This window comes from Trichomycterus rosablanca, chromosome 11 (assembly GCF_030014385.1).
Source record: "Trichomycterus rosablanca isolate fTriRos1 chromosome 11, fTriRos1.hap1, whole genome shotgun sequence".
Taxonomy (NCBI): domain Eukaryota; kingdom Metazoa; phylum Chordata; class Actinopteri; order Siluriformes; family Trichomycteridae; genus Trichomycterus; species Trichomycterus rosablanca.
This window is the reverse complement of record NC_085998.1, coordinates 2,925,937-2,947,330: the sequence shown is the minus strand read 5'-3', so window position 1 is coordinate 2,947,330 and position 21,394 is coordinate 2,925,937. Positions and strand designations below refer to the sequence as shown.

The 21,394-nt window shown below is 40.8% G+C and overlaps 2 long non-coding RNA genes across 4 annotated transcripts; one reads left to right on the top strand and one right to left on the bottom strand.

Moving 5' to 3' along the window:
• Positions 1-6,696: 6,696 nt before the first annotated feature.
• LOC134323310 (uncharacterized) lies at positions 6,697-9,076 on the top strand. The gene is made up of 2 exons (XR_010014043.1): positions 6,697-6,849; positions 7,431-9,076. It is a non-coding gene; the product is annotated as an uncharacterized LOC134323310 (long non-coding RNA).
• A 3-nt stretch (positions 9,077-9,079) lies between these two features.
• On the bottom strand, positions 9,080-19,778 carry LOC134323309 (uncharacterized). 3 transcript variants are annotated; one of them, XR_010014042.1, is made up of 8 exons: positions 19,762-19,778; positions 18,383-18,530; positions 18,086-18,172; positions 17,905-17,978; positions 17,748-17,804; positions 14,374-14,477; positions 13,260-13,374; positions 9,080-9,986 (listed from the first exon to the last, which is right to left on the bottom strand). It is a non-coding gene; the product is annotated as an uncharacterized LOC134323309 (long non-coding RNA). The 3 variants fall into 3 exon arrangements; XR_010014040.1 differs by lacking the exons at positions 9,080-9,986; positions 13,260-13,374; positions 14,374-14,477 and adding an exon at positions 15,614-15,727; XR_010014041.1 differs by lacking the exons at positions 9,080-9,986; positions 13,260-13,374; positions 14,374-14,477; positions 19,762-19,778 and adding exons at positions 15,614-15,727; positions 18,996-19,084.
• Between the last annotated feature and the right edge of the window lie 1,616 nt (positions 19,779-21,394).

The window sequence follows — 21,394 nt, the reverse complement described above, 5'->3', positions numbered from 1 at the left end:
ATAGTTGTTGGTGCTGAAGAATATTTGGTCTTCTTTGCCCTTCGGCTCTGACTCTTACTTCCAAGATGCCCATCATCAATTTGCTTTTCCCTCCTTGCAGCTCTGATACACCTAGACTCTATTCGTAACCTCAGCCTGATGTACCTGGTGATAATTTTTTTTTTTAGATCATGGCATAAGGGAAGCTTGCTTTCCAGGAGCATGGCCTCTCTTTCCAGCAATGTCACTGCATCATGGAGCTCCATGATGGAAACACTTGTTCTCACCCGGAACAGCTGCTCAGCTCTACAGATGAGATCAAATGCTTCATCTGATGGCTGGTAAAGAGCACCCCTCTTGAACTCTTTCAGTCGTAGTAAAATGCTGCATTCTCCATCAGGACTCTCATTGTTGCCTGTAATTGCAGCTTTGCATTTCTCACAAACTGTAGAGTTAGTGATTACCTTCTTAACAATGTAGCCTGCAAGATGGTATAAAACACATGTGTCTGTTTTTGTTAGTTCAGGTGCTGCTCTTGAATCCAGTAGCTCCTCCACCCTCAGACCAGGACTACAGAAGCTGTCAGTTGTCTCCAGGAAGTCTGCTAAATGGTCACTTTCATCCTCCTGGTAGCTTCCAGTTTTCACTGTTGACAGAAACTGTCCAACTGTAATTGCTCGCAGTGCATAACTAAACTCCACTGGAGTTGGGACAGGATTCCTCTGTCTAATACAGCTGAAGGTGTTTTCCAGGCAGTCTTGTGTGAATCTGCTTGTCAACACAAACTTGTGTCCCTGGCTCAGCATGTCTTGCTGGATTTCCAGTATTGTTGATGTAGCCATCACAACTCCGGTTTGTACTGGTTTCCAGGTTCCCTTACAACCGATCTTCAGACCACGAAATAGATGGATCATGTCCTGTAGGAAGCTAATGGCTTTTTGATACTCATCTGGTTTGAATTGGCTCAAGGCTGTGATGACATGGCGTGAGGACATAAGATCAAACCAGTGGTCAACTTGCTCTAGAAACCAAGATGTTGTGAGATAAAATTTGGGCCGTTGTTCCTCTTCCACCAGGTACTTGAGGCCAGCACTTGTTGCCTTGCTGAAGACATGCATCGCAGAGCTCACCTTCATTTTTTCGAAGTGGCTGGGTTGAAGTGTTTTTCTGGAAAGATTTGGAACAATTTTTAAAGGCATCCCCTCTTGAAATATTACCAGATCTTGTAATGGACCAATGGAAACCTCATTAGATGAAAGTTTTTCCTTTCCAACCACATCTGGTGGAATGATAAACGTCTGTCCACGGACCAGAGCACTTTTCAGGTTCTTTACCAGATGTGGAACATCTGGCATGAAGTAAAGCCTCCTTTGCGACTGGACTGGATGTGGGACCGATGTTTGATTGTGGTGAACTCCAAAGGACTTCCACATTGCTCGGTTAGGGCTGCCCATGTCTGTTGTGACATTCACCACATGAAGCCCTATAGAGGCTGCCATTTCTGTTATGGTAAGGATGATTGGCCGGTATACTGCCCCATCAGTGGAATTACCACTGTAGTGGTATGCCACTATCTGTTTCCATCGTGTGGTGATTCCTGCCAACATAAAAACACAGGCATGTGTTGCAGCTCCTGTGTGATTGGGTAGCGTCACATCCCCATACACCTTGCCTGTCCCCATATGCAGCTCCACACTCGGAGTGATGGCCATCTCGTCCAAAGTAAGCACACACTCCCTCTCAAACTTTGTGAGGCCATCAGCTTTCAGTTTTAGCATCTCAAATACCTCCCCTAATACTCCTGGCTCCAGCTTAATGTGCTGCATCCTTCTTTGTATGGTTCTTATGTCCGGTAGTGGAATTTGCATTTCCTGGAGCATTTTGTAGCCAGTGGTACCTGCAGTGAAGCGGATTTTTATTGCTTTTTTTACAGTTTCATTTCCCCACCGCATCCCTCTTTTGTTCTTTAGTCCAATTGCTGTAATTTGATCTTTTGTTAAAAATGCTGCAAATTTCTTCTGAATCATAATGTTTTTCTGCCTCAGTGCTGCATTTATTTTTTTCTGCTGTTTCAGTGCGCTCTCTGCTCTTCTTCTCATTGCTCTTTCAGTTTTCAGTTCCTCTTTCAGATCTTGCTGACTGAATTCTGGCTGATTGGCTCCTGGTTCACTGCCTGGATGCTCACTGCCTGGATGCTCACTGCCTAGATGCTCACTCACTGGATGCTGACTGCCTAGATGCTCACTCACTGGATGCTCACTCACTGGATGCTGACTGCCTAGATGCTCACTCACTGGATGCTGACTGCCTAGATGCTCACTCACTGGATGCATTTGATGTACTGGAATATCCATCTCATTCACCTCACATTTGCCACAATCTGCACCCTCTCTTTCCTCAAATTCTCCCTCAATTTCTTTAAAAACAATAATGTGCTGATTAACAACATGGCAGGAATGTAGGCTAGACATGAACTGATGTGAAACGAGGAATATTATTAGAAACCCAAATCAGAAAAGGTTAGGATGGTATGGTGAATGTAAATGAAGAAATGAATTATTTGTAAAAGTACTTTTAGTTGGATTTAATTTCATTGCAGACAGTATGCATATGGAATATTTCATGTACAATGGTACAACCCAAATGCCTCCACTCCCACAGGTTTTTAACAGTGTTCTTACACATTTGCTGATAAAGTGATTATCTTCCCCCTATCTTTGCTTCCAAAAAACTTTCCTGGATGCATGCCTTTGTACATGCCTTTAGCGAATGAAATAAATGGAATAAAGCTGTAAAAGATAAAATATCCTTTGTTCATACTGTTTGCAATTCAATACAACTACATACATTTCTAAATCACTGCTTTATTTATTTGCATTTTCCATACCATCCCAACTTTTTCAGATTTAGAGTAGTATATATTACTGAGAGTTCACATGTACAATATCATACCACATGTATTTGTAGCATAGTAGTTGTGGTCACTGGTCACTGCAGTAACTGTTAGCAGTTCTTCTGGAAGTCTCAGTGAAGGGGCCTTCCTCCTCTTAGGCCTAGAGCGATGTACAAATACGGTGGGAATGGCATCAGCCCTCAACTTCATTTGGCCTTTTTTTGTGGAAATGAATTGATCCTCCTCAAAATGTGCCTGCAGAAAGGCTTGCAAGTTCAGCTTCCACACATGCTTTAGACATACCCCATAATGGTCAGTTGGATTTCTAATGTGCTCTTTGTTTAAAAACAAATCACTTTGAAATGTTTACCACAGATAATTTTCTATTTCACTTTACATATAACTTACTTGACATAGTTTTCTGTTATTGTAGTTTTGTGTGATTGTCATGTTGCTTCTGCTGACCATTGCTAACCATTTTTTTCTTCTGTCTCTTTCCTTTGGAAAGCCATACATCTGCATTCCTTTCTCTGACCGATTGGTGCATCCAAATGCTGCACAGCCAACCATGGTACGACAGTGAATCTACAAAATGTTACATGTAGTCATTTTTTTTATTTGCACACATACATTTTTGCTCATACTTCACCATTTTGTCTTGTCTTGTTGTTTCCTCTTACATTGAGGAATTCTTAAATAAATCCCTATATTTGAAACCTAAATTTGTCATTCTCTCTTCTCATGCTATGATCTCATCAACCAGGCAAAACATTGCCGTTTGTTGAGATTGTCATGATACATGCTTATGTTGTACTGTATGTCAGTGTCTTAAAATATAAAGGCTGTGTGGTTGAGCAAGGGTTAACTATTTTCTCACTGAACAGATTTTACATTAGACCTAAGTTACATGGAGAAATCCTGCTTTGTGAACACATATCTCAGAAAATACTGAGGAAAAAATAGTGTCAGATTAATTAATGCCACTAGAGTCTTTTCACCTAAAATGAGTTGATTAATCAAGAGTCTTGTTACAGAAATGATAATAAAACATTAGGACCACAATAAATCATGCTACTTTTACTTTCATACTTAAGTACATTTGAAGGTAAATGCTTTAGTACTTTTACACAAGTGGAGGTAAAGAGTATTTTACTTTCACTACTACTTTTACTGGAGTAATATTTTACCTTCGATATCTCTACTTGAACTCAACTACATGGTTTGTGTACCTTGTCCACCACTTACATTAGACAAAATGAACTTGTGCATATTCATAATGAATTCATTAATGTATTACATGTAGGAATCAATTATTAATCACTCATGAAATAAGAGATGAATTAATGCTATTTCCTGTACCTGCACTATAATGTTAAAGGTTACGGTAGTGTGTTTATCAATCTGTTCATTCAGTGCAGGTAAACCTTATGAATCCAGCCACATGGCTTAGTGTTTAACCAAAATTATTATTATTATGAATCCTCAGGAGAGTGAAGGGAGATTAGTTTATGCAAAAAAAAAACCCCAAAAACTTTAATCTCTGTACTGTATATTGTCTCTAATACTTAATGATATCGCATTATGTAATGTATGCTAATATAATGTACTGTGTGCTAACAAGAACGACCTATTAACAAGTCATTATAAACATCAATCTTCCACTTTATATACCTTCCACTTTATATTGACATTAAAGCAGATGCAGTAAATGTAAAGACAGGTGAAAATACCCAGAAACTGTACAATATTTTATTATTTACCGTTTAATATGTCAGTTACTGCTGCCTGTCCCATATGATAACATGACAGCGCCGGGTTTGTTTGGAACTATTGGAGGATACATGAACCACGTGACCGCGTAGCGGCGAGATCAAGGAGTGTCGCAACTCTCTCTATCTACGGCTCTGGTCTCTCTGTGTTATCAGCTTACACACCTTACAGCCAATCAGCGAGCTCCAACCGCCTACCCCTCCCACCCCTCCCTCACTGTGGATGCGCGCATGTCCTAAAGTCTCCGTTTTCAAGATAAACCTGAAGCAGAAATTTGGTGCTTCACATTTAAAAAATACCGTCACCATTTTTGAATACCGCGGTATACGGTAATATCGTCATACCACCCAACCCTAGTCTCCATGTCCTGTAGAAGAGGCTGAGTACACAACTCTATAGTCGGTAACTGGAGTAGAGTTGATTTCAGTGTTGCTGTAAATGTTCTCAACACTGATAGTGTTAAACAATGACAGACGTAAGTTGATTATTAGTGTTCCAATAAGAACTCTCTCAGAATCCGTTTGTTTAAGCTCCTCCCACACTCCTCTAACACCTGACAGAAGAGACAGATATTTTCTTTTGCTACACGAAGCTAAAATGGTAAGTTAAGTCAGTTAATCGAATATTTTGTACTTATATTTTACCACTTGTATAAAACCTAGACAAGTACTAGACATACTGCATATTTTGTTTGAGACCATTGTCATGGTATACTGTCTGTCTAACCAGCTTAGCTTGCTAGTAATTCTTTTTGGCGCCATTTTAAAGAAAGTTAAATTAAAACATATTATATCATCTCAGCAGTATTATAGTAAATAACCTTACAATAATCTTTAATTGAAGAATAAGGTCAGCATATCTTAGGCTGAAAGTTTCTATTCCACTTTAAATGTAAATGCTGATTAGAATGAAGCTGATGAGAATGTAGCTATAAACATAAAATATTATCTAATCGTCTCTTGTTAAGGCAGCAGTAATGGTTTAAACCTTAGACATTAAAAAATAGGCAACATTCTACAAAACCTATTTTATGGTAATTTTAAGATAACATTTATTTAAAGACGGTTATAATGAAAACATCAACATTTCAGCTTTTATTTGCAGGTATTTACATCTGGATCTGATACACAGTTCAGAAGATAGCACCTTTTGTCTGAACCCACCCATTTTTCTTGTGAGCAAAAGTATTGGAACATGTGACTGTCAGGTGTGTTTTGTTACCCAGGTGTGTCCTGTTACATTGATTATTTAAATAATAAATAGCGCTGAACGTCTACGCTCAGGTTCAGATTTGGGTTTTGCCTGTGCAGACTGTGCATTTATAGTTAGAGGAGTAACCAACATGAGAACCAGAGAGCTGTCTATGGGTGAAAAACAAGCAATTGTGAAGTTGAGAGAAATTCAATCAGAGCCATTGCACAAATATTGGCCATAGCCAGTACAACCGTTTGGAATGTCCTGGTGAGTTGGTGATTTGTGTATTCCCCATAACAATGTGATGCACACAACACTTTTAAAGACGGGTTACTCAGTTTCAGCTGAGGAGAGCCACTGATCCAGCTGCTCGAAGGTTTGGGACTTGGGATCAGTTAAAGCTCAAGGGTCTCCACGTCCTGTAGAAGAGGATAAGTACTCCGAAGTGACGTCACAGTCAAGCCAGCACCTGGAATTCGGTTGCTAGGTGACCGATGAAATGGACCGTACCTGAGCTCTATATAAAGCGGAGCAGTGAGCTGATCGCTCGGTCTTTAACTGACAGCTGACGAGGACGGACGCACAGCGATCATCTCTCAGGAGGATTTAGATTCAGCAGCGATGTTTTTAAAGGCTTTTCTTGATTGTAAGCCAGCTGTTTATGTGGCTGGCATAGCAGCTGCAGCGGTAACCTCTGGTATTGTTCTTTACAGTTGGCGGCAGAGGAGGAACATGAGGGGCGTGTCCCAGCAGCTGCTCCAGTACCTGCCCACTATATGAGGTCATATTGCCTAGGACCTACATCCTTTCGTATTCGGACGCACCTCCGTAATATGTACTCCTTCTTCCCTGTGGTAAGTGTCCTGATGGTGGGAGAGTCTACAAATATCACATCAGCATCTGCCCCAGTACCTGCTCCACCGCCTGCCCACTATATGAGGTCATATTTCCTCGGCCCTACATCCTTTCATATTCGGACGCACCTCCGTAATATGTACTTCTTCTTCCCTGTGGTAAGAGTCCTGATGGTGGGAGAGTCTACAAATATCACATATATTATACAGACGTGCTATTTAAAGTCATATTGCATTAACTGCACTAACTCACACCACTGGATTAGTGTTCTCCCAGTCTTAGATTTGTGTTGCCCTGATGAAGAACTCCCAGAATTTAATATATTATATATTTGGACCCTAACATGTCTATAATTTTTTTAACCTCGGATAAATAAAGACTATGCTCATCACAAACGTAAGGCCAATGGATAATGTGTATATTGTTCTACCTTTATTAAGTCATTCTGAACTGACTGACTTAAACACTCTTCATCTGGCCACTTTATCACATCATTCATTCCTTCAACAGCATTAAATCATTTGGAAAGTAAAAGCAGCAGGTGATTCGGCTTCAGCAAATCATAAAGCTGTAAACAGTTTGTTGCTGCTCTGCTGTTGCTCTGTTGCAGATTTTCATCATTTTATACACACAAAGTTGGATTGATGCACATCATTCTGGATACCTCATGTTTCATAAAGCTCACGTATCAACAACAAACTGCTAAAATATTCCCATTTCTACATCCAATTCTTTTCAGATCGGCGGTGTGTGGAGCTACACGGGGCAAAATAAGTGTGTGATTACATACAGAGGAATTCTCTGTATGGAGGAGTGGGCCAACATCCCTGCTGCAGTGTGTGGCAACTTGGTCACGAACTACAAGAAACGTCTGACCTCTGTAAAGTTTTCTATACCAAATATTTTGTATCAAATATTTATTTTCCCCACTGTATAAGTGAATGTGTGTGTGTGTGCCGCGATGGACTAACGCCCCATCCAGGGTGTTACTGTGTGCCTTGCGCCTATTGAAAAGCTAGGATAGGTTCCTTTTAAATCCTGTTTAATTCTGACTGACTGGAGCCTATCTGCTACTCTGTGCACTTTTCTAACCCCTTGTACCACATTTATCAATCAAAACGACCCCCAATAACACTAAATAAGTTTGGATGTGGATTGGTTGGGAAGTGTTGTTGGGATTTTAAAATCCTGTTTAATCCTTGCCTGCATGTTGCTCTGTAGACTTTCCAACCTCCCCGCCACACACACCTTATTTATGTGTATGAGAGAGCTGTCTATGGGTGAAAAACAAGCAATTGTGAAGTTGAGAGAAGATGGAAAATCAATCAGAGCCAGTACAACCGTTTGGAATGTCCTGAAGAAGAAATTTGTCACTGGTGAACTAAGTAACAGATGTCGAACAGGTAGACACAGGAAAACAACAGTAGTTGATGACGGAAACATTGTGCGTGCTGTAAAGAAAGACCCTAAAACAACTGTGAGTGACATCAGCAACAACCTCCAGAGGGCAGCAGTGAAGGTATCACAATCTACTGTTCACAGAAGACTTCATGAACAAAAATAGAGGCTTCACCAGAAGATGCAAACCACTAATGAGCAAGAAGAATAGGAAGGCCAGGCTGGAATTTGCCAAGAAGTACAGAAACAAGCCTCAGAAATTCTGGGACAAAGATGAACCTTTACCAATGTGATGGAAAGGCTAAAGTTTGGAGAAAAAAAGGATCTGCTCATGATCCCAAACATACAAGCTCATCTGTAAAACACAGTGGAGGTAATATCATGGCTTGGGCTTGCATGGCTTCTTCTGGGACGGGCTCATTAATCTTCATTGATGATGTCACACATGATGGCAGCAGTACAATGAACTCAGAAGTCTACAGAAACATTTTGTCTGTTAATTTAAAGAAAGATGCAACCAAACTGATTGGGAGATCCTTCATCATGCAGCAAGATAATGACCCAAAACACACTGCCAAAACTACAAAGGAGTTCATCAGGGGCAAGAAGTGGAAGGTTTTGGACCGGCCTAGTCAATCTCCAGACTTAAACCCTATAGAGCTGCATTTTACCTGCTAAAGAGGAGACTGAAGGGAGTAACCCCCCAAAACAAACACCAACTGAAAGAGGCTGCAGTAAAAGCATCACAAAAGAAGAACGCAAAAGTTTAGTGATGTCAGTGGGTCACAGGCTTGATGCAGTTATTGCAAGCAAAGGATTTGCAACTAAATATTAAGTCTTATTCACTTTAATCTGTTTTAAGTTGTTGTAATCTGTTCCAATACTTTTGCTCACAAGAAAAATGGGTGGGTTCAGACAAAAGGTGCTATCTTCTGAACTGTGTATCAGATCCAGATGTAAATACCTTCAAATAAAAGCTGAAATGTTGATGTTTTGCCTCATAGTCATCTTTTAATGTCAAACCCAAATGTTTTCAGTCTACAGCGAAAATAAAGGGATTGGCCTCACTGTTCCAATACTCTTGGAGGGAAGTGTATATATATATATATATATATATATATATATATACACATACACACACACACGTATACATATATATATGGTAGGTGACCGATGAAATGAAACGAACCTGAGCTCTATATAAAGCGGAGCAGTGAGCTGATCGTTCGGTCTTTAACTGACAGTGGACGAGGACGGACGCACAGCGATCATCTCTCCTCTCATCTCTCAGGACGATTTAGACTCAGCAGCGATGTTTTTAAAGTCTTTTCTCGATTGTAAGCCAGCGGTTTATGTGGCTGGCATAGCAGCTGCAGCGGTAACCTCTGGTATTTTTTTTTACAGGTGGCAGCAGATGAAGAACATGAGGCGCGTTCCCCAGCAGCTGCTCCAGAGCCCGTCCCTGAACCTGGCCCAGCAGCTGCTCCAGAGCCCGTCCCTGAACCTGGCCCAGCAGCTGCTCCAGAGCCAGTCCCTGAACCTGGCCCAGCAGCTGCTCCAGAGCCCGTCCCTGAACCTGGCCCAGCAGCTGCTCCAGAGCCCGTCCCTGAACCTGCTCCAGAGCCTGTCCCTGAACCTGCTCCAGAGCCTACTTTGGCACCTGCACTAGCGCCTGCCCCAGCACCTGGCCCATCACCTGCCTTGGCAGCTGCTCCAGTGACTACCTTGGCACCTAGTTCTGCACCCTCCTTGGCACCTGCTCCAGCGCCTGCCCCGGCACCTGGCCCAGCACCTGCTCCAGCGCATGTTCTCCGTGTCCGTGTGACCTTTAGTGTCTCGTCCTGTCCTTAATCACATTACACCGGTTGGTGGATGAAGGATTTCTTCATTCATCTGCCTGCAATGAGTTCAGCAACCACATTTTTTACAAAGAATGATCAGCCAGCCAGCCCACAGCACTGCTCCGTCTATCTGCTGGGGCTGTTTACATTTCTTTATATAACAACCATAGAATTATCAAACCAGTGATCATATAGTATAATATACAGTGGGGAAAATAAGTATTTGACCCCCTGCTGATTTTGTAAGTTTACCACCTTACAAAGACTTGAACAGTCTATAATATTTATGGAAGGTTTATTTTAACAGAGAGAGACAGAATATTAACAAACAATCCAGAATAAAAACATTAAATAAAGGTTATAAATTAATGTTTATTTAATTTTATTTAAAAGAGCTCAATTTTGGTCTCATCTGACCATATCACATTCTCCCAAGCTTTCTCTGAATCATTCAGGTGTTCATTGGCAAACTTCAGACGGGCCTGTACATGAGCCTTCTTGAGCAGAGGGACTTTGTGGGCACTGCAGGATCTCAATCCATTACGGCGAAGTGTGTTACTAATGGTTTTCTTGGTGACTGTGCTCCCAGCTCCCTTGAGATCATTGACAAGCTCCTCCCGTGTAATTCTGGACTGACCTCACCTTTCTCAGAATCATTCTTACCCCACCAGGTGAGATCTTGCATGGAGCTCCAGAGTGAGGGTGATCGACTGTGATCTTGTATTTCTTCCATTTTCGAATGATCGCACCAACAGTGGTCTCTTTCTCACCAAGCGTCTTGCTGATGGTCTTGTAGCTCATTCCAGCCTTGTGCAGGTCTACAATCTTGTCCCTGACGTCCTTTGATAGCTCTTTGGTCTTGCCCATGGTGGTGGAGAGATTTGAACAGAAGAAACTGATTCTGTGACAGGAGTCATTTATACAGGGACAGGACTCATTTGTAGCCTCATGTGCACGATTTGGACGTAAATGGGGGGCTGGTGACATCACGGGTGTAATATTTATAGCTTTACAACTTGAGAATTAAAACAGCACAAATGTTTCTTTTAGCAGCACAAAAATAGCACAAACGTAGCTCAAACGAATGAGACGGTTTTGAGGCAATTTGAACATTTTAATGGGCTAAGTGTCCTTACTTTATAAAAAAAATATTATTTAGCCTATAACTTGAGAATTAAAACAGCACAAATGTTTCTTTTAGCAGCACAGACCAGCACAAACGAATTAGATGCTTTTGGTGCCTTTAGGTTCTGATGGGGGTCAGAACTCTTGCTGGTTGGTAGGGGATCAAACACTTATTTCCCTCAATTAAATACAAATTAATTTATAACCTTTATTTAATGTCTTGTTTTCTGGATTTTTTGCTAATAGCCTGTCTCGCTCTGTTAAAATAAACCTTCCATAAAAATTATAGACTGTTCAAGTCTTTGTAAGAGGGTAAACTTACAAAATCAACAGGGGATCAAATAATTCTTTTCCCCACTGTAGATTACATACATTCTTATATAATAATTAAAATACATGTTCATAAATACATATAATTTTATACTCATATAATACATATTACATATAAATTCTTAATTATAAATATAATACATATTACATATTATAGCTCTAGCTGTAGCTTCTGATATACAGTGGGGCCAAAAAGTATTTAGTCAGCCACTGATTGTGCAGGTTCTCCTACTTAGAAAGATGAGAGAGGTCTGTAATTTTCATCATAGCTACACTTCAACTATGAGAGACAAAATGAGAAAAAAAAAATCCAGGAAATCACATTGTAGGATTTTTAAAGAATTTATTTGTAAATTATGGTGGTAAATAAGTATTTGGTCACCCACAAACAAGCAAGATTTCTGGCTCTCACAGACCTGTAACTTCTTCTTTAAGAAGCTCTTCTGTCCTCCACTCGTTACCTGTATTAATGGCACCTGTTTGACCTCATTATCTGTATAAAAGACACCTGTCCACAGCCTCAAACAGTCAGACTCCAAACTCAACCATGGCCAAGACCAAAGAGCTGTCGAAGGACACCAGGAAGAAAATTGTAGACCTGCACCAGGCTGGGAAGAGTGAATCTACAATAGGCAAGCGGGTTGGTGTGAATAAATCAACTGTGGGAGCAATTGTAAGAAAATGGAAGACATACAAGACCATTGATAATCTCCCTTGGGGTCAAGATCTCATCCCGTGAGGTCAAAATGATCATGAGAACGGTGAGCAAAAATCCCAGAACTACACGGAGGGACCTGATGAATGACCTGCAGAGAGCTGGGACCAAAGTAACAAAGGTTACCATCAGTAACACACTACGCCGAGAGGGACTCAAATCCTGCAGTGCCAGGCGTGTCCCCCTGCTTAAGCCAGTACATGTCCAGGCCCGTCTGAAGTTTGCCAGAGAGCATATGGATGATCCAGAAGAGGATTGGGAGAATATCATGTGGTCAGATGAAACCAAAATGGAACTTTTTGGTAAAAAATCAACTCGTCGTGTTTGGAGGAAGAAGAAAAACCCAAGAACACCATACCTACTGTGAAGCATGGGGGTGGAACCATCATGCTTTGGGGCTGTTTTTCTGCAAAGGGGACAGGACGACTGATCCGTGTTAAGGGAAGAATGAACGGGGTCGTGTATCGTGAGATTTTAAGCCAAAACCTCCTTCCATCAGTTGGAGCATTGAAGATGGAACGTGGCTGGGTCTTCCAGCATGACAATGATCCCAAACACACCGCTCGGGCAACGAAGGAGTGGCTCCGTAAAAAGCATTTCAAGGTCCTGGAGTGGCCTAGCCAGTCTCCAGACCTCAACCCCATAGAAAATTTGTGGAGTCCGTGTTGCCCAGCGACAGCCCCAAAACATCACTGCTCTAGAGGAGATCTGCATGGAGGAATGGGCCAAAATACCAGCTACAGTGTGTGCAAACCTGGTGAAGACTTACAGGAAACGTTTCACCTCTGTCATTGCCAACAAACGTTATGTTACAAAGTATTGAGTTGAACTTTGGTTATTGACCAAATACTTATTTTCCACCATAATTTACAAATAAATTCTTTAAAAATCTTACAATGTGATTTCCTGGATTTTTTTTCTCATTTTGTCTCTCATAGTTGAAGTGTAGCTATGATGAAAATTACAGACCTCTCTCATCTTTCTAAGTAGGAGAACCTGCACAATCCGTGGATCTCCCAGCATATTCTGAAGTCTTCATAACTTTGCACGTTTGAGTGTAATTGTAGTGGTGCAAGCTGCAACCATTGGGTAAGAAATTTTATGTGAAGTAAATTCTGTATCACATTCATGACTGAATTTGACAGTAATAAATAAATACCTTTTTTCTTCTGCCAGAACAGGAATGTGTCCCTGTCCTGTGAGCCACTGAAGGAATGTTTTTGGACTAAGGGAGGGCAGACCAGTTGTCTCAACCATAGGTGGTGGATTTTCATCTAAATGTTAAAAAAACATTTTGTAAGTTAATAACGTATTTGCAGTAGAACAGCAAAAACTGCAACAGCACACATTTGGTTTAGTATGCGTTACTAAATTTGGAAAGAAAAGATTGCTTCTTAATAAAACTGGTGCAAATATAGAAACTGCTGTCATTTCATTAACCATAAACAAATACAGTCTAATGCAAAGTAAACATCCTCATCTGCTCAGTTGAATGTTTATTTGCTGAATTTAGCAGGTTCCGATTAATACCATGTTTTCTTTATATTTGAATGTTAAATTATTACAAAGTGTGTCCTGAATCCCTATCATTTACAGCAAATTATTAGGTGAGGGCCTGAGGTGACCCTGTTTAAGTTCCTAAAGGAAGTCTTGTAAATAGTCTAGGGCTGGGCGATTTTCACGATTAATTCACATGAACGTTTTCACCTGATGTTAGAAATGTGACAATCGCGATTGTTTACATACTTTATATTTTAATTAAAATACCAACATGTCACGACGCAGAAACTGACCAATAAAGTTTAATATAAAAAGGGCAAAACAGTGTACAAAATCAGGTAAGAGTCCAAAACCAGAAGATGAACTAAAACAGTAAACTGAAGACGACAAGGATTATACACGGTAACGGTTAGATTCAGTAATAAGGAGCGCAAACACGATCGGCAACACGAGACACAAACAGAAGAGTTTAAATAAGATTCACTGAATCAAACACCGCTGAACTGAATCAAAACTCCGGAGATGATGAGCACGATCAGGATTGGCTGCCCGGGACATGTGACAGTCACGTGACAGTCCGTTAGCGCATGGGAATTGTAGTCCATATAGTTAGAAGCAGAATTTGCCCCCTCCATCCACCCCCCTAATCACAAGAGGACAAAATCAAAGCTAAGCTGAGTGCTTACTTGATAAGTGTGATACATTAAACTGACCTGCACAAAAAATTGTTTTGCAAGCAAAGGGCGTATTTAACAGTAATATTACAAACATACCAGACAATGTCATCCTTCACCTCCAGGCTTATTGGTCCAGTGTAACCACAACTTAATATTTCCTCTGTTAGGTCATTAATTGTGCAGTCTGTGGCCGACCCCACCTAAAATTGTGAAAAACATTTGTATTTGTAACAGGTGTACACGATAGACGTGTTGATTCTTGCCTATAATTATTTTAGACAAAGTTAGTTTTATTTTTTTTATTAATACTTTTTTTTGTTGTCAGATAGCATTAATATTGGGGGAAAAAACCTAGTATTTAAATAGCATTAAACCAGGGGTGTCAAACTCACAGCCCGCCACGTCATTTTATCCGGCCTGCGAGAGGTTTAACGACTGTATGATTGTTGTGATGGTTCGAGTCGTTACAGAGACGCGCTTATAATTTAACGGGACTCCTGCACCTTTAATTAAAAGACAACCGTGACATCGTAGTCATGGCAACTAACTTTAACCTTCGCTTAGAAGCCATGTGACTTTTACGGCAAAGAGAACGCGAAGTAGCGTAGTCAGTAATGTAAACAATAATAAATAAATGCAGATAATTATCTTTCAGTATAATACCGAAGCATCGTCTGTAAGTCGTGGTGTTTATATTCTCAGTTGTTAGTAAATGTTTAGTGAGTATATCACAGCGCTTTAGTATATAACAGCACAAATTTACCGTCATTAAATACTGTTGTTACTGTTACTATAGCAATTAGTATCTTTACACACAATTTTAACTCGTTAGCGTTATTTTACGTTTGGTTAAATCTCATATTGTACCAGATGTAACACTTGACTACAGCTGTGTGCTTTTACTGTATTAGGTTCTTTATTGTTTTTATTGTTTAGGGTGGCACGGTGGCTTAGTGGGTAGCACTGTCGCCTCACAGCAAGAAGGTCCTGGGTTCGATCCCCAGGTGGGGCGGTCCGGGTTCTTTCTGTGCGGAGTTTGCATGTTCTCCCCGTGTCCGCGTGGGTTTCCCCCGGGTGCTCCGGTTTCCTCCCACAGTCCAAAAACATGCCACCAGGTTAATTGGAAACACTGAATTGTCCTATAGATACCTAGCCGCTAGATGCACTAGTGCATTGTAGTGTCGGTCCCAAGCCCGGATAAATTAGGGAGGGTTGCGTCAGGAAGGGCATCCGGCGTAAAAACTGTGCCAAATCAATGAGCGATCATGAGGATGACTCGCTGTGGCGACTCCTGAAAAAGGGAAAAAGCCGAAAGAAGAAGAAGAAGAATTGTTTTTATTGTTTGTATTTTTACTTCATTTTGATGCACACAGTGTATCACACAGCTGGGAAGCAAATAAACCGACTGTATTCTGAAGAGAGCTGTCTGTCTGTCTGTCTGTCTGTCTAGCTGAGAAAGGGGGATAAACTATTAGTGAGGGCAGAATGATTGTCTTAAAAATACACTGTAAAATCCTAAACAAACTGCATCTTTCAAAATGCAGGCTGATTTTGTGACCTGCAAAGTGACACATCCCACCAGTAGATGATGTTACACATATTTACACATGATCCTAAAATGTACAAGATGATAAGTAAGAAAATTAAGCATGAGGAGGAAATTTAATGAAAGTGAAAACAAGTTTGTGCTTCAGGAAGAGAAACCGGTGCGTCTCTTGTGTTATGAGGCCGTGTCTGTGGTAAAGTAGGACGATATAAATGCAGAATTCAGCCTCCAAGAAAAACAACAGACTGCAATCACAGCAGGATACGTTACAATCGGCCCTTTGAGGGCCACCATAATGCTGATGTGGCCCTCGGTGAAAATGAGTTTGACGCCCCTGCGTTAAACTGTTAAATAGGATATAGTGCGCATAAAAGTCACCATAGCAACTACAATGTCCTGTTCCTGATGAACATTTGCAAAAGAAACAGTAAAAACTTGCATGGTAATATTTCGCACCTTGGCCATATCTCTTATTTTCGAGAGATTTTTGGTTTCACTGTTATCAGTCGCACCCTTGAAATGAAAACACTGCATTCATCTGCAGCACAAGTTTTGTTCAGGCCTTCCAAGTCTAGAGACCCACTGCAGAAAAACTTGTAGCACCATTAAGCTAGAAAATTTTGGGCCATGGCAGCCATTATTTCCCCTACTGATCTTAAACAATTAAAATCATTTGAATAATAATGAACACATACTAGCAATATATTTAAAGACAACGTTTTGTAAATCATCCATTATGGTAGTTTAGCAATCAGTTTTTATTACAAAATCTACTACGGCCACATAAGAAACAGGTCCTGTGTTTGTGTGTTTTTTTATGTCTTCCTATTATTTTCTTTTTTAAAAACATGCCATTAGGTCGACTGGCTACTCCAACTACCTCTTGGTACGAGTAAGTGTGCATTGTTCTGCATTGAAATTGCTGTGCATTTCTTGCACCCTATGTTGACTGCTGTGACCCCCCGTTTATACCGGTTAGAAACTCTTTTCGGAGTGCCCCTGTGTCTATTCCAGCCTCCCCAGGAAAGGAAACTTTGAGCTCGTTAACAGCCACCATATTGTGACGAGACACAACAATGTGAAAGTCTTGCTGTCCCTGGACACTGCAGCACATACGGCCTGCAATATATCATCAAGCCTGGTATTATACACCAATCAGAGAACCGGAAAATATAAAACAATTGTTATCAGACAAGTAGATGACTGTTATATAATGCAGTTTATACAACAGTTAGTTCCGACCTTACTACAATCTGATTGGTTGAGAAGCGTTCTCAACTGCCTTTTCACACCACAACTGTATCACTCCGCTGACGCGTTGCCAGTAACGACGAGCTTCATGCACACAAACGCGCACGCAGGCGACACAGACTTTTCCCCGATCGCGTTTTAAATCCGTTATCTGATACACAATCTAGTGCACTATGTAGGGAACATTAATGTGTTTGTATCGCAAACAGTTAGCTTAATAGCCCAGTTAGCAGCTCCTAAGAGTTCTGTTATCACCCATAATCCTTTGTTGTGTGCAAGAGGTTTTTTATTTTTCTCTTCGGAGGTTCCTGCCTTCTTCTTCTTCTTGTTGTTCTTACCTCCCTGAAATGAGTTTTTGCAGCTTGGGATGTTCTGCTTTGTCGTGTTAAACTTTATATTCGGTGTGGAACTACTTTTTGGTGGAAGGTTTTGTTAATATTAAAGCATATTTATTATGAAATTTAGGGCTTCTTTGATTTATTTTCTTTATTTATTTTGTAAAAACTGTTGTATAAAAGCAATAGAACACTTGAGGTCGTGTGTTATCGTGAATAACATCACGGCTGTGACGATCTACTCGTGCCTGCGACCGAATCACAGCCGTGATGTTATTCATGATAACACACGACCTCTCGTGTTCTATTGCTTAATAAAGATATAGAGACACAAATACCTTTCAATCGTCTTAGTTCTGTGGACATCATCCAAAATGAAAGAAGCTCTATCTCTTCTATAATTACACAAGAGTAACCAACAACTTAATTATTTTATTGGATTTAATAAATAAATTCAGTTCTGATTAAAAAGCCAGATATAAAATGTATTGTTACCTTTCTCCACATGAGCTGGCATGAATTTCTATACAATCCAGCAGAAAATGTATTCCGCACACTGGACATAAGGCCTTAATAAAACATTAGTGTTAACAATATCAATACACAGTAAGTGCACCATATTAAGTGCAGACTGGTTGGTACTATGATATTGTTTATACTGCAGATATGATTTTACCTCACTGCCTGGTGTTCTGGTACTACTCGGTGCCATACTGAATTCTGGTGGAGGAATCTCGGCTACAACGGATTCATCAGGGGGGAACTAAAATACATGTTAAGTGTTAGATAGTTAGTTAGATAGATAAAAATTACATTTTATACACACATTATATTACAATTACAACAAACATATGCAATGATACCTATATATTATTCATTATATATTAATATTAAAATAACCTATATAATACTCCATTTCTAATACCAGCATTTTATCATTGTATACAGAAGCGATTAAAAAAACAAAACGTACCCGGATGTGTAGAGGAAAAAGCAGATGAGAGAGAAAGCTCGCCTCGGGCCCGCCTTCAGTGTTGCCCACTCCTCAGTAAGGAAAGCAGCTATTGGCTGTCCTAAAAGTCGCTAAATGACGTCATCGCCTAATTTGCATGTAATTGACGCTGTAGAAGAGAGAAATAACATCGTGGGAGAGACAAAAAGTGGGTAAAAACACCCTAAATGTGTTTAGAACTACAAATGAACATTCTTCTGTTGATTCGTGGTTTGTTTTTGTTTTTTAAGACAACACTGAGCAACTCTGGGCAGGGTTGCCAGATTGCGACAGTAATTTTCAGCCAAAATGCATGAAAAACCGCCCAAAACACAGGATAAGCAGATGATGTTTGGCATTTCACAAATAATACACCAGTTAAACCATCATGACGTACAAATTAATATCTTAAAATGTACAGATCAGTAATTATACATTATAAAGGACAAATTATTTTTGCTTGCATGTCTTTAAAGTAGCCTACCAAGTTTGTAAAATACATTATTTGTTAGGACACACAAACCTTTGCATGTAAATAAAAATAAACTTGCAAGCAATGAAAGTTTTCCCTCTCGTACATATGAGACTTGCTTACCTTCATATTCAACTTAAATCACTTTCTATCATATGAATCAGTGTATTGATGGGTGTGGCAACAGTGTCCTGGACTGGAAAGAATAACCTGTCAATCACAGTTTTGACAACGGTTGGATGTGGTGGGAGAAGGTAGACCTATTTATACTCCACCTGCTTTAGCAATAACTTTTTTTATATATATTTTAAGCTGCCAAAATAATTACAAACCAGCCCAAATTTTGTCCACCTGCATAAGTGTTTTTCCCTGCCAATTTCCAACAAAATCCGCTCATTTTGGTGTAAACCCGCCCAATCTGGCAACCCTGACTGTGATTGCGGCTCGTTGAGGACAGTAACTGCAGAACAATCTGTGTTTTCACGTTCGAGTCTCCAAAAGTCTCCAATAATACCAGAAAAAGTCGCTAGATTTGTCGCTTTTTTTTTTTTTAAAACAGTCGCTAGCGGGGTCTGAAAAGTCGCTAAAAATAACGACAAAGTGGCTAAGTTGGCAACACTGCCCACCTTTACACCAGCCTGCTGCACCCAACACACAGAAAGAGCGGGAAAAGGGGGAGGGTTAGCACTGCACGAGGCAGCTATAGCTAGCTCATACAGCTCACTTTTACGCTCTAATTTAACACGATTATATAACACACATCTCTAACACACATCCATTAAAGAAATAACTAAAACATTTCGCTTCATATTTAATAACTTTTAGAACAGTTTACATAGTATTGATGGGTTTAAACTCTATTTTATAACGGAGCTTAGATTCAACCAACCTCTCCTCAGTAGCTCTCCAGTAGTGATGGGTCGGTTGCGAATGATTCGGCTCTAAGAGTCGGCTCTTTAAAGTAAACGACGGGATCCGGCTCCTGATTGGGAGCCGATTCGTTTTTTTCCGTTTTTTTTTTCTGTCACGTGATTGGTCAAAATACGTGGTGGCGTATGTGTGTTTACACTGAGCAGGAGGGGAGGGGTCACTCAACTCAAACTCAAAAGAAGCTTTATTGGCATGACAAATAATGACATTCGTATTGCCAAAGCTCAGTTACAGAGAAATATTAACAATAAAAATAAGAAAGAACAAAAATATACAGAATAGTTACATGTGCAAAAATATATAGAATAGAATAAAATATTAATAAAAATAGTGCAAAAGAATAACAATAAAAAGTATAATATTTACAATAGTGAGGTAGTAAAACAATCAGTTTGTGCGTGTGTGTGCGTGCGTGTGCGTGTGCGTGTGCGTGTGCGTGTGTGTGTGTGTATGAGACATGGTCACCCACTGTCCCTCACCTGGTGGCAGGTGTGTATATAGAGTGCTGCTAGTGTGCAGCTCTCTCTGTGCTCCCCCAGTAGGTGGGGCAGTTTGTGTGTGTGTGTGTGTGTGTGTGTGTGTGTGTGTATGGGACACGGTCACCCACTGTCCCTCACCTGGTGGCAGGTGTAAGTATAGAGTGCTGCTAGTGTGCAGCTCTCTCTGTGCTCCCCCAGTAGGTGGGGCAGTTTGTCTGGGTCTGGGAGGGAGGTAAAGTTGGGGATGACGTTATTAAATTTAGGGAAGAATTGGGAGCAGACGTGGTGGTACTTGGTACACCGGGTGAGGAAGTGCAGCTCCGTCTCTACTGTACTGAGAGTGCAGTGCTGGCACAACCTCTCCTCCCGGGGCAGCCAGGACCGGGTGTGTCGCCCCGTCTCCACGGCCAGGTCGTGTGCGCTCAGTCTGTACCTCGTCAGGGTGTTTCTTAATTTAGGGTCGGATACTGTGCTCAGATAATCTGCTGCACTGTAGTGTACACACACACACACACACACGAACAGGAGGGAGGGAGAGAGGGAACAAGCCATCACAGATGAGCTCCTTGGTTTTTCTGAATACTAATCTTCACTAAACACTTACAAATACTGGCACCTGGATGCTGATTTTTCTTTTTGTGTTACACATTTTCATTTATATTTTGTTGAGTGATGCTTCGTTGATGTTGTGTTGTCTCACTTATGTTTTGTTTATTAGGATTTTAACGTCACGTTTTACACTTTGGTTACATTCATGACAGGAACATTCACCTCACTTGCACGTCTTTGCACTGTGGGAGGAAACCGGAGCACCAGGAGGAAACCCACGCGGACACGGGGAGAACATGCAAACTCCACACTTTAAAAGGACCCGGACCGCCCCACCTGGGGATCGAACCCAGGACCTTCTTGCCGTGAGGCGACAGTGCTACCCACTTAGCCACCGTGCCGCCCGCTGTAGATGCAAATTTACAAATAATATACACAATCAGATCTTTTTGTGTAATTGAGATGGGTGGCACTGTCGCCTCACAGCAAGAAGGTCCTGGGTTCGATCCCCAGGTGGGGCGGTCCGGGTCCCTTCTGTGCGGAGTTTGGATGTTCTCCCCGTGT